The following is a 17310-nucleotide window of genomic DNA, read 5'->3' as shown; positions in this document are numbered from 1 at the left end:
TGAGTTCAACACACCAATCGCTGTATAGAATAATAGTGCAGTCGGTAGGTGTGTCCGTGACACAACTACCCTCAGATCTCAGACGGAAGTAGGCCAGTGCCGTAAGTAAGCAAATCACACATGGGAGGGTCACCTAATGGTTGAGCTGTAATTGAACAAGGTTGATCTCTTACTGTTGCCACCACCTTTCAGTCCCAAGTTGAAATTAGTGATGTGGAATTAATTTACAATAATTTAAATATGACATTGGTCAAGGAGGGTGGTAGGTTAGCCCAGATATCTAACCCAAGGGTTGGTATGGGTCGCCGGCTCCAGTGTGGTTCTCTAAACTCGGTGGCTGCACCTGTTGGTGAAGACCCTACTAACTAACGTCATCCTTGAGAAGCCCCTCCTCTGCATAGGTAGTTTATTACTAAGTAGGTTGGGCGGATAACTACTGATTAAAACAAACATTTTGGTGGGCGTGGTATTATTCACACGAGCCGATGGGCAGGAACTAAACCTGAGTCGGTATGCAACAAATTACACTGAAAACAATGTTAACATGTGTTGCACTTCACGTTACTCATCTACGCTCTCTGGCGGCCGTCCTGCTATAGAAAGATTGCGATCCGAATCAGTTGGCCCTGTACTCTTTATCAAACTCCACGGTGTGGTCGCGCGATGAAGGAGAAGTTACAGCGGGAGGGTCACACCCTGCACCGCAAACTGGTCCAGGCATTTGTGGTGAATTAAGTACCGAATGTTTCGGTTGATTAATAAGATTTATCGACATGCAGATCTCAGTGATGTAAGTGTTACAGCTTCCACACATGAGGTCAAGTCCACCTTGTACCACAAAATACTGAAGACTGCCGCAAGAGGAGAGCAGCTGGAGAGGGGGAGGACATTGGCCTCACGTGCCACACCCATAAAGCACTAGTAAATGCTTTACGTAAAATTTTACTTCTAAACATCTTACAATGTACTTAGTTAAATTACCCTCATGGGAAACGACTGACAAAAGGTTTAAATATGTACTTATTAAACATATGGTAGTTTTTTATTCGAAAAACACATTCAAACCAGAGAGTTTTCGTCGCTTGTCGGCTACTCTGTTACCTGGAGAAGAGTATTTATATATTAATAAATACACTCAGTGAGCACTCGTATTAAATCTGGCCTGGGGCCGCAAAATATATTAAGTTGTTCGTCAAACGAGGTACTCTTAAGGGGTCACATGTATTCTTTTGTGAATATTATGACTTTACATTAATTCTTACGCGAATTAAATACACTGGTACTCATACATGTGCCTAACATATGACGCCGTCCCCGTTGCCTAAACTGAATTTACGTAAATTTAAGCTGGTAGGTTAATTTTGAATCTCAAGGGGGGGTTCCTGGCCTCGTGGCAATAGGCAGGGATGCGGCGGCAAAGGACTCCCCGGGCTGTTATGGCCTCCCAGAACGCCTTACTAATGAAACACACGAGTTCTTTTGGTGATTTATTACGTAGCACACTCTACAGGTCACACGTTCACGTGACTGGCCGCTTCACCGTCGACCTAAGCTCCGCGCACCTGAACCTGCTAGGGTCTCTGCGAGAGTACACGGACGTGGCGTGACGTATGTGGACGATCGGTCCCGCAAATTAATTAAGGCAATACATGACACTAGATTACTGTGGTTAGTCCGCACAGGAGAATGATTTACTTATTAAAACACGTTACACTGAATTACTGCGATTAGTCCCGCACAGGAGAATATGCATGCGCGGATAGTCCGCGGGGTGGCTGGGCCACGTTAAGCTGGGCACGGACACGGTGGAATCTGGAGCGATATCACACACGTGGCCGTGGCACGTCCCAGGTGAATACTCGTCCGAAAGTTCTGGTCGCGTTCGGCGCAGTGCCGCCCTGCGTGGGCAAAGAACTATGTCCCGTGGTGGGACGTTAAAGCGTGAGGCGCAGGTGCCACGACAGGTCACCTAATTGCTTACGTAAACTATAAAAATCCCTGATGGGATACACATATTATTAAAAGACCGCGCGTGGTTGCTAACGGCCGATTTGGGCCGACCGGGGAGCTGATATAAAACGTTTGGACTATATTTACCTATTGCAGTTATATGGTGTTGGCGCGAAAATTGAAGGCTCCCCGTGCGTGGGCTGCCGGCCCGGGCGAGTGCTGGATGGCGACTGACTAACCTCCCTGGCCGCCGGGGCCAGGGAGGGGGGAAATTCCGCGGGAAAACTGCGGAGCGCGGGAAGGTGACTTCGGCCAGTTTTGTGAATTATACCCTTGTAACATATGATCATTTAATTAACATTAATTATTGAATGGTTTAGATTTCTTAGTTTTTGTTTATATTATAAAATGCCTGAGAAACAATACCCTTGCGCAGTGCCACACCCGGCCGGGCGCTTTGCACACGTAGGAGGCCGTGACTGACGTCACGCCGTTCGGGGCACTGCACTACGTTGCGCGCGCGGGCGCGTTCGGGGCGCGGCACTTATCAGGTGTTGAGGACACATAACGGCCTGTGCTCTCAGAGGGAGCACTGACGGCGGCGTCACATATTACACGGAGTACTTACTTAGTTGTGGACACAATCACTAACTTGACTTATATGAACGTGAGGCAAGGGTGTGTTCTGCCAACTGGTACTGGCAGGCTTTACTACCATATGAGGTACGACGTCACTGTGAAATGGTTTGGAACCACTCTTATCAAAGTGGCAACACTGAAGGCATTCCCGCGACATGAACCGTGTGCACTCCAGAGCACGGCTAGATGCAGACTGCTGGAAATGGGAAGGGATGTGAGAGGAGCGGGAGCATCCTCTCGCGCCAATTCCATGCAAATAAAACTTAACTATTATGTAGACTTACAGACTAAGAGTCTTACAGTATTTATTTATAATTAAATGTCATTGAACATTAATTTAACATGGTTCATAATTTACATGATTAATTATGTTATGAAATGATTGGCTGCTAGAGTCAAATGGAGGATTGTTCGTCACTTGTTTGGACTATTCCACTTAATATTACATACTTAAACTTCCCCCATCAAATAGTGTTGAAGGTGGTACTCACAAATAATGAGTGTTAATTTATTTTAGGGGCCACACACATCCTTACAGTGCACTCCCTTTTTGGAGTTTTTCACCAGATTAAAATGATATATATGTTCATTAGGGGGGTGGGGAGAATCATTGAGCCCTCATGGGCCTTGCGAGGATGTGTTTCAAGGGTGTGCAACTAGTGGGTATGGATATTAGTGGGTTGGGGATCGGGCTTAATGACCTTAGGTGGTACGATATCAATAACATTTTAGATATTTAATCTTTATATAATTATGCTCGAAGTTATTAACTTCATCTTTACCATGTTAATTGGCCTAAGTTTCCTATAATTTACTACTAAAGTATTTGCTTTATGTCTATGGAGTGTCTGGGCATGTATATAATTGCAATATTCTAAACTGTGTCCGACGGACACTGATCACTGATTTTCCTACTCCACCCTTTGACTTCACTTGAGTGGGCAATGGTATAAATCTCCCTGATCCGATACATTGGCCAACTTAACCTTCATGACCCAATCTATGTTCTTTCGTAGCATAGAACAACAGACGAACACTCACGATATTTGAATTATCGATTCTCGTTTAAAAAAGTGATGCAAAATAACTTACATTAATTAGCATTTACTTTTGCTTTAAAAAAATTAATAAATATTATTGAACTCCCCCAATTTTCAGAAGTTAACTAAATATTCAAAATGTAGCTGCGTATACATTTACAAAATGAAAATAATAAATAAAAACAATCTAAAAACCATTATTTGGCGCTCTAGTGACTACTTTAGAAATCAATAGATTCGGATATTGGACATCGCAATTGTAGACTTTCGAGCATGTACATCATTATCATGACATATAACTGACATGGAACGACACATAAAAAAATATAAAAAAGTTCCGAAGATGCACGAACACATACGAACAGACGTGCGCGAAAAGTACTTTATTTACTCTATGGGTTTTTAGTTTAACAATGTCGGCGCAGTCGGCGGTAAGTTACAAAATTGCGTTTTAAATGAAAGCGAACAGCAAATATCCGGATACGTGGATACCGATACAAATTATAATTTTTTGGATTGGTTGAAGAATGAAGGATATTCCTTTTCTATAAGAGACAGTACCGTGCATGTCATAGCAGGTAATAAATATTTATGTTTGAAATGTGTGATTTGATTATAGGTTATATTATGATGTACTTTGTGTAGTATGAGCTGGAAAAAAAATTTATCTTTAGATTTTTATGGGGCTCATCTCTAGAATGCGATACAAGGGCCGTGTTCCCCCCCCCCCCAAATCTTTCAGGAAAAGGAATAAAATGAGATGTTTTTGAGGATTTTTGCCAAATTTGAGTAATTTTTGACACTTTTTGGATATTTTTGAAGGTCTGTCCCCTCCCCTTACGAACTATCATATATAGTCTGCCACCCTCCCCCCCCCCCCAACAAACTTTCAAATGGGCGCCCTTGATGCAATACCATACATTTGTAGTTCAGGTTTATTTCCTAAGTTAGGATTGCACTCGTTCAGATATTGAAAACAAAGTGAATGGTTGGTTAGGTTAGATCAGCTACATTAAAAAAAAACTACTGTAGCAGGGGTGATTGATTAGGTTAAGTAGGTACATTACAAATTGTCCGGTATCGCGTTATAGAGTAGTCATAAACTTTATTTACTTTAATCAAGAGTAGTGCAAAACATTGGCATTAATATTGTAGGTATATCTGACGATACAGGGCAATATTAAAATGTTTAACTTGCATTAAGGAGGAACTTAAATCTCAGACCTTAAATTGGCAGTAAAATCCCACAATTTATGAATATTCTACAACAATGGACAGAATACAAATTTTCTGCTTACCCAACTGTTGTCTGTTGTTTATTATCTATTCGTGGTAAACTTAAAAAAAAAAATTGAAGATGCACGACTCCACCCGAACAGAATGTCGTCCCATGTCAGTGAATCTTAGGTTACCCAACGGACAATAAGCTGATGACCAATTCAGGTGTTAGAGAATTGGATACGCGAATGAATAAGTCAATATGACGTGAAGATGGAGTGAGTACATGCCTTGAACTAAACGATGAATGGGGCAGATCATCATGGATTGAGTCAACGTGGTAAATAGTATGAACTGATGAGAACATAGGGAACCTGTATCCTATTGCGATTGGCAAGAGATTACATCATACCGACACTTCACCCACATACAACAAGCGGGACCTAAACGACTGAAGATTCATTTTAGTACTGCTTAAGCAGCTAACAATTTCCTCGACTCGGATGCATCACGTCTACTACACCTCAACACTAGCATCCTGGTGATTTTTATGTTTTTTATGATTTTTATTTGATTTTTATGGTGTCTGTCACGTAGGTTAGGTAAATATTTACTTGGGCGGTATTTCCGAAAAAAAATGTTAAAAATCCGAAAATACCTTTATATAATGCTCTTCAACTTCCTCTTTTCATTAAAAGCGGCGGAGATTAGAAATTCCAAATACTTTAGGAGATATCGAATTTTTAAATTTCTTCATATGTAGTTGAGCGGTATTTGCGAAAAAAAATGTTAAAAATCCGAAAATACCTTTATTATATGCTCTTCAACTTCCTCTTTTCATTAAAAGCGGCGGAGATTAGAAATTCCAAATACTTTAGGAGATATCGAATTTTTAAATTTCAGCACAAAACCAGCGCATTCCTGTGGCGTGCGTGGACCATTGTTTCTTGTTTACGTACGAGTATTTTTTTTTATTGGATAATGATGTCACGTGATTGTTCGTGATAGGCCAGAATTCAAATTAACTAATACGTGATTATTTAGTTCAATTATTGTTTAAAACGGTGTTTAATTACCACCTCCAACTTAGGTGAGTTTTTAACGTTTCTAATTTTAAAGTCTTATTTGTTATTTTGATATTGTTGCGCAAGTAATAAGTAACAAAAAAATTTACCTCAGTTGTTACTGTACATCCTTTGTTACGGGTTTGTTAGGTAAGGTCAGTTACATTATAAATAATTTAAAACTAAGGAATAATTAAAATTAATTCACATTATTTTTAATATCACCTTAGTTTGAAAGTATTTATAATGTAACTGACCTGACCTAATCGACCATTTTAGTTTACTGTTCACCCTTTGTCCGGGTTTGTTTGGTCAGGTCAGTTACATTATAAATATTTTAAAACTAAACAGCCATTAAAATTAATTCACAAAATAATTTTTAATGTCGGCTTAGTTTGAAAGTATTAATAATGTAACTGACCTGACCTAATCAACCATTTTATTAATTACGCATTCACGATTCACGTATTCACGTCTCACGAACACACTGCAAAATAACAAAAATGGCGCCGCTCGAATGGTTCCACAGGTCTTGTATTGCAAAATTAAAAAATTCGATATCTCCTAAAGTATTTGGAATTTCTTATCTCCGCCGCTTTTAATGAAAAGAGGAAGTTGAAGAGCATATCATAAAGGTATTTTCGGATTTTTAACATTTTTTTTTTGCAAATACCGCTCAACTCTAATGATGAAATTTAAAAATTCGATATCTCCTAACGTATTTGGAATTTCTTACCTCCGCCACTTTTAATGAAAAGAGGAAGTTGAAGAGCATAAAATAAAGGTATTTTCGGATTTTTAACATTTTTTTTCGGAAATACCGCCCAAGTAAATATTTACAGTAGGTTATTATTTTTAACCTACATTGAGACCTTTCTCCAATATAGCAGGTAATTAGCGTCCTTCATTCATGTCTGTACTATTGATAAAAAATAAATATAGCGTGTGAACCATCATACAGGTTTAACCAGGGACTCGTGTACAAAAGCAGGGTATTATATATGGCATCCCTTTGGATGTCAGTATGGAAGAAGTTATGGAGGGTTATGAATGTGCTACGCACAAACTTATAGCTGCCGAACGTATGACCAAACACATTCAGAGGGAGGATCAGGATGAGAGGGTGCCCATTAAACTGGTCACTCTCACTTTTGAAGATCAATCCTTGCCAATAGAAATACTAATATCTAAAGAAATTTTTAATGTTAACCCTAAAGTACAAAGTATTACTATCTGTTATTCATGCTATTGATTTGAGCACGCTGCCAAAACTTGTAGGACCAGCTATCGATGATGTGCTACATGTTTGAACGCCCATGACAGCCATGTCCTACCGCTAATGCCCTGCAAGGTGTAAATTGTAAAGGCAATCACTTTTGTCTTAGACAGGAAGTTGTGTCCTGTTTGGGAGCAGGAGAGGGAAATTAAGAGAGTTATGACACACCATACCTTAGCCTATGCGGAAGCAAAGCTGACAGTGACGGCCGTGCATACTGGCCAGGACCTGCAGGTGACGAACACCCCTCAAGGCATAGCACCGACCGTGTGAACATACCCTAACCCCCAAATACACACCGACATGCACAGGTCATACACCACCCAGTATCACATGCCCCCTCGCACATTCGATCGGACAGATATATAGTATGTTACAAAGCTATACCTCCTGTTATCCCACTTTATGCTAACACCAATGGTACATGAGTATTATGCACTATTTCGCCCTGATGTGCCAGACATCGCGCAACCCGTTACTTTTCATTGTACGGCACCAACGAATGACTTACCACCGGACCTGGTCTCCTCTAAATCTGACAACACTGACAAGCAGGCTCAACTAAACAATATGTTGACATGATACAAGGATTGGTTAGTACGGCGAAGTCTGGTCACACATTTTTAGTCTATAAAGAAACACTGCTGGAGGGTCTTCTCAAAATTAAATTCCGTTCCGCCGATACCGCTTCCTTCCTGTGTATCAATAATTCAATGGAATGCCAGATCTCTGGTGTATAATTGATTTCCCCTTGAACTATACTACGACAACATACTGTAGATATAATCATGTTTTGTGAAACACGACTTCCTCTAAATTATACAATTAGGTTTCTGGGTTATGTCCTGTACAAATCTGATAGTGTGGACCAGGGTAGGGCTATTTACATTCATGAGAAGTACAGTGTCAAGACGACTGATGTACACTATCCGCCGGAAGCTGATAATATTGATGCCGTTGCTATATTGATACATAATTTACATTGTGTGTAGACCATGGTTTAACTGTATGTCCATCCCAATACCAATCTACATGCCGATACTTACGACGCCTTTTTTGACGACTTTCGGACCCGGCTAATCATTTTTGGGGATTTTAACTGCCATCGCATTAGTTGGGGGAATTACTATAGTGATGCTGCTGGAAAACAACTATTGGATTTTATTAATATCTCGCAATATGTGATATCAAATGATAAACGTCATACCTGTTTAGGTACTTAATGCACAGCGGTCTACAGCCATCTATTTAACTCTATCATCTGATATAGCTGGGGAGTTGACTTGGACTGTTTTGGATGATAACTTGGGGAAGTGATCATAATCCCATTTACTTACAACCTCTCATGGCAGTAATATCCCCCCTACCCTCTCCCTGTATTTAAAAAAAAAGTGCTCCGCTCATTACTTGTTGCTCAGTTATGACCTTGACGTCGTCTGGCCGAAGGCTGCCTTATGCCCGACCTGCAACCGCCAGCATCTGACCCCGCTGACGGAACGCACCCCTAGCCAAACCAACCTGAGTCAGGCAAGCCCGCGGGAACGTGTTAATCTATGAGCGTGAGTGTCCCCCTTGCGGCCTTCTGCCTTAATCAAGTGTATTGTTTTGTCTACCAAATTAGGCCTCCACGTTTTTATGTGTAAGCCACTAGAGTAGTCAACAAGTGACGAACAGTCTCTAGCGTGACTTTGGATTTTCAAACATAATTTTACGTAAATTTCATTAGCATAATTATTATAGGCCTTCTGTCGCCTAATTTGCCTATAACTAATTATTAATAGAATTTGTGTACAATCATAACTTACTCATGTTTCATATTTTATGAATAACGGCACTTTAGGAACCATGGCGCGAGAGAGCGCTCACACCCTCCCTCGCGCCAGGGCCAGATGCCAGTACCACGCGACTCGCGAACCGGGGTGGACCTAGTGTTCTACGGGGAGCTACATTTTTGTCTTCACTGAACTGTTCATTCCGGTAACTATTAACTCATCGTCCTAACCCTTTTTCTTAACTACCCCCTGAGTCCTTTTACGGTGCAGGGCTTAACCCGGCCGCTTAATGTCTCGCTTACGTATGACTTAGACCCACAGTGTAGTCACTTCACGGCACAGACTGACTCCCGAGGACTCTGAACTTTATTTAATGTGTCAGGTACACGAGTGCCGATATCAACCGCGTAACAGACTTGGGTAAATATGTAGTTGGGCGGTATTTGCAAAAAAAAATGTTAAAAATCCGAAAATACCTTTATTTTATGCTCTTCAACATCCTCTTTTCATTAAAAGTGGCGGAGGTAAGAAATTCCAAATACTTTAGGAGATATCGAATTTTTAAATTTCATCATATGTAGTTGAGCGGTATTTGCGAAAAAAAAATGTTAAAAATCCGAAAATACCTTTATTATATGCTCTTCAACTTCCTCTTTTCATTAAAAGCGGCGGAGATAAAAAATTCGATATACTTTAGGAGATATCGATTTTTTTAATTTTGCAATACAAGACCTGTGAAACCATTCGAGCGATGCCATTTTTGTTATTTTGCCGTGTGTTCGTGAATACGTGAATCGTCAATGCGTAATTAATAAAATGGTTGATTAGGTCAGGTCAGTTACATTATTAATACTTTCAAACTAAGCCGACATTAAAAATAATGTGAATTAATTTGAATTATTCTTTAGTTTTAAATTATTTATAATGTAACTGACCTTACCTAACAAACCCGTAACAAAGGATGCACAGTAACAACTCACGTAAATTTTTTTTTGTTACTTATTACTTGCGCAACAATATCAAAAACACAAATAAGACTTTAAAATTAGAAACGTTAAAAACTCACCTAAATTGGAGGCGGTAATTAAACACCGTTTTAAACAATAAATGAACTAAATAATCACGTATTGGTTCGTTTGAATTCTGGCCTATCACGAACAATCACGCGACATCATTATCCAATAAAAAAAGTAGATACTCGTACCTCGTACGTAAACAAGAAACAATGTTAACCGCCACATCACGGCACTGGTATTGTGATGAAATTTAAAAATTCGATATCTCCTAAAGTATTTGGAATTTCTTATCTCCTCCGCTTTTAATGAAAAGAGGAAGTTGAAGAGCATATAATAAAGGTATTTTCGGATTTTTAACATTTTTTTTCGCAAATACCGCTCAACTACATATGATGAAATTTAAAAATTCAATATCTCCTAAAGTATTTGGAATTTCTTACCTCCGCCACTTTTAATGAAAAGAGGATGTTGAAGAGCATAAAATAAAGGTATTTTCGGATTTTTAAAATTTTTTTTTTTTTTCGCAAATACCGCCCAACTACATATTTACCCAGACTTGTTCGCTAAATTTAATTCGGACTGCGGCTCACACAGGTGAGCCCGGCCTCCGCTTGGCTTGTAATTTACAGGATTTGCCGCCTCCAATCGCCGCCCCAACCGAGACTGGCGTTAGGGTATCACATAGGAAGCAGTGCTTTTCAACCCACGTAGTTTTACGGTGTAATGTGTCGTGTAACTTCCTTTGTAAGGTATCGTGTAACTTCGTATGTAATTGCAAACATTCGTACAGTGCAGGCTATGCCCAATCAGTGCGCACTACGCAATTAAAAGACGTCTCAGAATACCTGTGTACATTATTTGTAGTAAGTACTGCCGACGCAAGAGGCGAAACACCCACACCCACATCATGGTTAGAGCAGCTAGCCTGGCGCCCACCCGGAAAAACACCTAAAAGCCACATATCTACTAGGACACACGCCCGGTCTCGAGCACGAGACCCCGGGCGACGGCAACCTTTTCCTATGAGAGAAAGTGCTTGTTTTAAGACCTGGTTGTGTTAGCTCATCGTTTTGCAGTTAATTCCAGCATCATTAACCTTGTTTTAACTCTACAGGTAAGGTTGTTATCCAATATTAGTTTTAAGTGACTTGAGATGAAGTTAAGTGTAATGAACTGACAACCACTTGGTGATATTTAACACTTTGTAAATTCAGCAAATTGATACGTATTAGAATTAGCCCAAATATATATTTGTGTATTTTTTTAAATATATTAATGGTGGGGAAAAAAATCTTATTTTGGACATTGTGAGTTAGTTAACTTGTATTATTATTAACCATTATTTTTATAGATGATGAGAAACTTTAATTTTTACTGTCACACTTGCAAATGCTGATAAGATTGTAGTTTTTTGAGAAATGTATTTAAGGTAATCCTGAATATGAGCCTCTTTTATGAAGGAAAATAGATCATTAATTAATATGTATACAATTTTTTTTTCTCTTTGATATGGTTTTGCATAATTCTTGTAACGAGATTTGTGATAATTCATATAGTTTACAGTTTTAACAAGTGGTTTTGTGAAGTATATAAAAAAATTAGATTGTGAAAATAGTTAGTTAGGCTAGGTTAGGTTAGCTACATTAAAATGCTCTAAAATAGTAAGGACAGTTAGGTTGGTTAAGTTACCTACATTTATAAAATTGGTAATTTCTCACCAAATACGTATTGTAATGATTGTACAATATGTTTTTATGTAGCTGGTATAACCTAAACATAGACACAATTTTGGATTTTTTTTTAAAACATAGCTATCATAATTCTGCAAAATAATAGTTTCTGGGAGATGAAAAAATAAAGTAATGTAAGTGAAAAGTTGGTTAGGTTAAGTTTGCTCATTATTAAAGCATATTGAAAACATAAATAAATTAGTACATAGTTTCATTAATTTAGCTGACTTTATCTAACCAACATGTTAGCTTAGTTATTATACCAGTTTTTACAAATGCTTATACTCTTTACTTATACTATTTTGTATGTATACTCTGTTTTCCATCATAGTTTACAATTTGTTAACCTTTTTTTTATAGCTAAACACGCCTAGTGTAGAGCCACCTGCAAAAAGATCATACTAGTTTACTAAGTGGGGGATTTAAATTAAGAAATGGATGGAATAATTTCTTAGGAATATATATATATATATATATATATATATATATATATATATACATATATATATATATATGAATATATATTCATCTTCTCAGAAACTGCAAAAAAAAAAAAAAAAACCTATATCACTTTCGTAGTAAACTGTGATTTTGAGACAACAATTATGTGGAGAGCAGGTACATCTGACAACTACAAAGCACAACTAGCTGGTGAATTATTTTTCAGCATGAATTGTTGATCACTGAATATGCCGCACAAACACTTGAGGTAAGAAATTGGTTGTCTAGAATAGCAGCTTAGATAAACAAACAAAAATAACTTTAAAATTTTCTTTTTCACACATTTAGCAGAAGGGACTTTTACTAAAAACTGACATTTAAATTCCTTTGGCCGTCATGGATGAAACTATGGTAACCACTTAACTTAATATTTATGTAAAGTGAAAACAAATAAGTCTTGTATGTTAGCATCTCAACTGAATGTTACAGATAAGCATGAAAACTTAAATAAATTATTATGTATTTGGTTTAAACATTTTTCATTTATCATTTGATTGTTAATTAATCATGCTGCTCTTTGGCATAAGCATGGTAGCATAAGTCAACTTTATGTTCGTCTTACCATCCTCCTTGCTAACACAGTATCATTATTTACCACTTTCAATTCTTCTGCTCTCGGAAAACTTTCCTGCGTCTAGATTTCCCTCTCACTGCCTTATGTCCCAGCTTTTCCCACCCTCCCACCCTACTCAGCATCTGATACATTCTAACGAACCTATCTACCTTTTGATTGACACTCTCTGAACCCATTTTCTTCATAGTTGTGGCAGACCATACACTATCTTTTTTTATCCTATTCTCCTCCATTTCTCCTTTACCCAGCTAGCTTCCCTTTTCTGAACTCTTAATGTGTTGCAGAATTATGTTCTGGAAGAAAACTGGAAACATTGGGTGAAGATTAAGGATAAGTTATTTGTTAGAATCTGTAACTGCCTGTTAAAAAGGTTTTGTTTCTCATTTAAACAGTGTTGTGCCAAGTGTTCTGTTTGCATCCATGCAACAGAAGAATCATTTGGGTTTTATGTTTTTGAACCCCTAGAGATTTTTAGTAACATAATGTAATTTTCAGATAACTCTTCCACCTAATACTGATCAGCTGTTGCATTCTAGGGAGGGAACAACCAGTAACATGTATCAAGTGGAACTTCAGCGATTTGCCTTTAACTAGGCGGGCAGAGCAACCATCGCCCACCAGTTCGAAATAGAATTTGTTAAATTTAATGTATTAGTGTTTCAACAATAATAAAGTTTTCATGTTATTTTCATAAATATTTCCTTTGAATGGAACCTAATCTGAAAAAACAGGCACGTTTGCTTACTATCAACAGTGCTAATTTTGTTAGTGTTGTTTTGAACTGTTACTATTGGATTTTAATCCCAGCCAGGATGATATGATATGTAACAGATGAAAAAGTATTTTTGATCACAATTTTGGGTGCTTGATGATGCTTAGTTATGCCAGACTCTATAAGTCTCTTTGTTTTCGGCCAGCAATGTAAAATTAATTGAGGAAGGGATAGAGAGTTAGCAAAATGATGACTGGCAGGAGGAATATGGTAGAACCTGGAGCTAACACCCATACTATTGTAGAGTAGGTCATGCTTTCCACATCACAAAATCCAAAATAACCTTAAAAAATTTTGTAGCTCATTTTAAAACATTAGGATGGTGTATTATGTGGTTAAATTTATGATATTTTATACACATTTGTAATGCACTTAAGTTTAACTTAAAATACTTACAGTTAACATTCATGTCAACAACATCACCTGCTTTAAAGTGTATTTTTTTTTATATGTGATTTAGAGGTAATTCCTCTTATAAATGTACACATCTGGGCAAAATAAAATATGGGTAAGTAATATCTTAATATGCACGGAAATTAAAATGTTTTTAAAAATTAAAACATAGCCCTACAATTTTTTTTTTTTTTGCTCAATATTCATCCCACCTACCTCAAAGCAATGATCTTATAAAACTCAGCTACTCAATACATATATATCATCAGTACTGTAGTTTATAGAAATTACTTAGTAGGCCAAAATATTTTGTTAATAGTCATTGGAGATAATATAATAAAGATTCAACAAAATCAAGATCTACTGTATAGGTAAGCTATTTTATTTCTTCACACACTAATTCTAAATGACAACAAAATTCCAATGATATTTGTAAAAAGCTAGTCATTTCACTATTTACCCAAATTGAACCCTCTTGTGTGTGTATTTTATTACCCAGATAGGTATTTTATATTAAAAATGAATTTTATGCCATTTTATGTTTCAATTACTTTATATGACATTAGAACTGCTGTTTGAATGTTAAATTAAAAATGCAGTTCTAATGTCATATAAAGTAATTAAAACATAAAATGGCATAAAATTCATTGTTAATATAAAATAACTATCTGGGTAATAACATTAGATATATATACCTAGTTAGAAATATAATCACTGCTAAGATAAATATTGCCTTATATTTGGTTGACTAAACATATCTACGGTAATTGCAAAATGTTTGTAATTAATAATTCTGTGCTTAAAACTTTATTCGAAAAACAATAATTAAAATATTTTTTAGTTAAGTATGGCTGTACAACATAAACAGTACATTCGAAAATGTAGACATATATTTCAGATACTTTATTAATATATTTTATTAAATTTCCTATGTTGACACATTTATTAATGTAACTAAGAGCCTCATCCTTCCATCAATACAGAAAAAATAATAATATCAAGCATGATAGCCGACTGCCTCATTGATTCATATAGCAAATCCCAGTCTTATCTCACAAACAGAATGCAGATAGTTCAAGTTACTAGAGTCAATAGTAAGAACATATTAGTCTTATAATTCCCTACCTAAACTTATGAATGTAGGAGTTCCTCAAGGTAGCGTTTTAGGGCCACTTCTTTTTCTGGTCTATGTAAATGATCTAAGTTATCATTTTACCGATATTCCTATCATTTCTTTTGCAGATGATACTAATGTACTGGTTAAAGCCAATCCAGCTTCTAAACTTGATGCTTTGGTTATGAATACACTACATACATTAAACTTTTGGTTTACAAATAATAAACTGCTACTGAATTATGGTAAAACAAATTTTTTTTTCCTCTAAATTAAAATCAAATAAACCAAATACTCAGTTAAAAAATACTAACTTAAATTTTGTGGCACAGTCACGATTCCTTGGACTTGAGATTGATGAATTTTTATCATGGGACAAACATACGTTTGGTTTGCTAAATAAATTAAACAGTATGTGTTATATGTTTAAAGTACTTTCTCATATAACTACCAAACAATGCCTATGGTCTGCCTACTTTGGCTATGTTTATTCTTTAATCAGCTATGGAATTATGTATTGGGGTAGTAATAAACATCATCTACAATCAGTTTTTATTACACAAAAAAAAATTAATCAGAATTATACTCCACATGAAACGTTTGGACAGTTGTCGTGATATTTATAAATGTATTATTGTTTATTCATAAAAACAAATTAATTTATTTAAAAAATACTAATATTCATGAGCATTTCATGCGAATTAATGCAGATTTTCATCTGCAAAGGGTTCATAAGAAAAAAACTTTACAGTCAGTTAGAAATGTTGGTATTAGATTATTCAATAAATTACCATCAGTTCTAAAAAATATGGACCAATATAATTTATTTAAAAAGGAATTATTTCTTTATCAGATAAGGCTTTTTATAATATAGATGATTATGAACAGGATGTAGCTTCGTAATTTTTTTTTATGTATGACTTTTCTTTTATATATAATTTCTTTTATATATAACATATAATAGGTGCTTATTCATGGAAGAGCAGCTGTTATATTATATTATTTTAATTTTGTAATGCTTTTAATACGTACTGTTCTTGTACCTGTTTGTGTGTTTGTATTTATGTTTATTTGTAATTTTTTTGACATATTCTATACCATTATGTATGGTCTATTGAATGAAATAAAAAATCAAATCAAATCAAATCACTAGTCTTCTATCAGCTGTTTGATATTCTTGTGTCAACAAACAACAAAGCATCTATAGCCAATGAGCTATCCATAAGTATATATGATTGAAGTTGAAGCTCTGCCGGCTATCTATATAATTATGTATATAGCATAGGCTTCACAATACTTTAGGATGTCAAATTATGTGGTAAGAAAATAATTTAATAATATGTTGTTAGGTGCCAGATACCTATCGTACCTTTTTACCACAGTTTAATTTGTAGTGATGCTCAGGAATGACAAATATATTTAGGTTATATTGATCTAAGGCCAGAGAATTGTTTTAAGAAAATTTTGACAGAGTAGAAAGAGTCTACCATGCGAGGGCTGGGTGCTTGGGACATTAAATACAATACACTTTAATCAGGGGCGCAACAACAGGGGGGGGGGGGTATTTTGCCCCCCTCTGAAACCTTGAAGTGGGGGCAAACGGGGGCAAAGAAAGTGCTATGTAATCAATTTTTAGATAATAAAACTGCTTAAATAGCACCATTTTCCACCTTGAAATACAAAATTTCACGGGGGAGGACCCCCGGACCCCCCGCTTCAATAGGGGGGATTGATGATTCTTTATAAAAAGGTATATTTCCTCCCCTTTGAAAATTTAGTTGTTGCGCCCCTGACTGTAATGAAGGTAATATGTGTGGGGAAAAAAAAAAAAAAAGTAGTGGGTGGTCAGATTAATAATTTAAAAAAATATGTAAACTAATACCAGAAATTTAAATAATAAAATTTATGTCTATGGAATAGTGTGACATTATTCATAGATTAATTTAACACACATTATTCTTGTACACACCGACCGAGTTAAAAATCTTACAGTAAAATAAATATGTTATTAAATTAGATAGAGCTTAGTAAGACTGTACAGGCACAAACTTGATAATCAACCGGAAAGTAACGTCATGTACATAGAAACTAACAAAATTTCGGTATATAGTTTGCACAATTCTCATTGACAACATTTTATACAGTTTTCATAAAATAAATGTATTCTGAGTATAACACTGTTTTATCAATGTCAGGATTTTTACAAGTATTTAACTTTACTTTGTATTTGCCAGGCTAGAATACTCGAGGT

General features: G+C 36.3%; 1 long non-coding RNA gene across 1 annotated transcript; it reads left to right on the top strand.

Moving 5' to 3' along the window:
• Positions 1-4058: 4058 nt before the first annotated feature.
• On the top strand, positions 4059-13475 carry LOC134536995 (uncharacterized). The gene is made up of 2 exons (XR_010075907.1): positions 4059-4207; positions 13317-13475. It is a non-coding gene; the product is annotated as an uncharacterized LOC134536995 (long non-coding RNA).
• The last annotated feature ends 3835 nt before the right edge of the window (positions 13476-17310 follow it).

Source organism: Bacillus rossius, chromosome 11 (genome assembly GCF_032445375.1).
Source record: "Bacillus rossius redtenbacheri isolate Brsri chromosome 11, Brsri_v3, whole genome shotgun sequence".
NCBI lineage: Eukaryota > Metazoa > Arthropoda > Insecta > Phasmatodea > Bacillidae > Bacillus > Bacillus rossius.
Note: the sequence above shows the minus strand (reverse complement) of the source record. Positions and strands in the feature narration are given on the sequence as shown.